Source organism: Octopus bimaculoides, chromosome 23 (genome assembly GCF_001194135.2).
Source record: "Octopus bimaculoides isolate UCB-OBI-ISO-001 chromosome 23, ASM119413v2, whole genome shotgun sequence".
Classification (NCBI taxonomy): domain Eukaryota; kingdom Metazoa; phylum Mollusca; class Cephalopoda; order Octopoda; family Octopodidae; genus Octopus; species Octopus bimaculoides.
The window spans coordinates 24838494-24839272 of record NC_069003.1 but is presented as its reverse complement, the minus strand read 5'-3'; positions in this window follow the sequence as shown (position 1 = coordinate 24839272).

Sequence of the window (779 nt, the reverse complement as noted above, 5' to 3'; positions counted from 1 at the left end):
TGTGTATGTGTGTGTGTATATGTGTGTGTATGTGTGTGTGTGTGTGTGTGTGTGTGTGTGTGTTTTCATATATCTATGTATGGCTATATGTGTGTACACATGCGTTTATTGTGTATATATATATATATATATATATATATATATACATATACATACACACACACACACACACACACACACACACACACACACACACACACATATATATATATATATACAGTATATAGGCGCAGGAGCGGCTGAGTGGTATATAGCTTGCTTACCAACAACATGATTAGATAAGTGAATCAAAATAACATAGTCGTTTGATCTCTTTCTTTCTTACATGCCCGTCGAAGCCACATCGAATGTTCCTATAAATCTGAATGTTTTCTTTAAAAAAAAACACTTATCCAGCGACGTTGCAATTGTCATTTTCGATATATGAAATATCACCTGTATAACGTCTTATCTGTTTAAAATTTTACCTGAAGATCGTGTGTTATATGTTACTATATAACCTCTGAATACAACTGTAAAATTCTACCGAAACAGCTGTTGTAAATTTCAAACGCCACATGTGTTTTTTATACCTACATCACACCTGAAACCAACTCCAGAATCTGATGCACAGTTTAAGTTCAACTTGGTACTTACCTAGCGGCAGTATCCCACCAACATGTGATACCACCATTGTTGTTTACCTCTCTTTGAACTCTATGTTAACGTCCCTAGCCATTTCTGAAATCCAACATGTTGACGTGACCAATTAAATATATATATATATATATATATATATA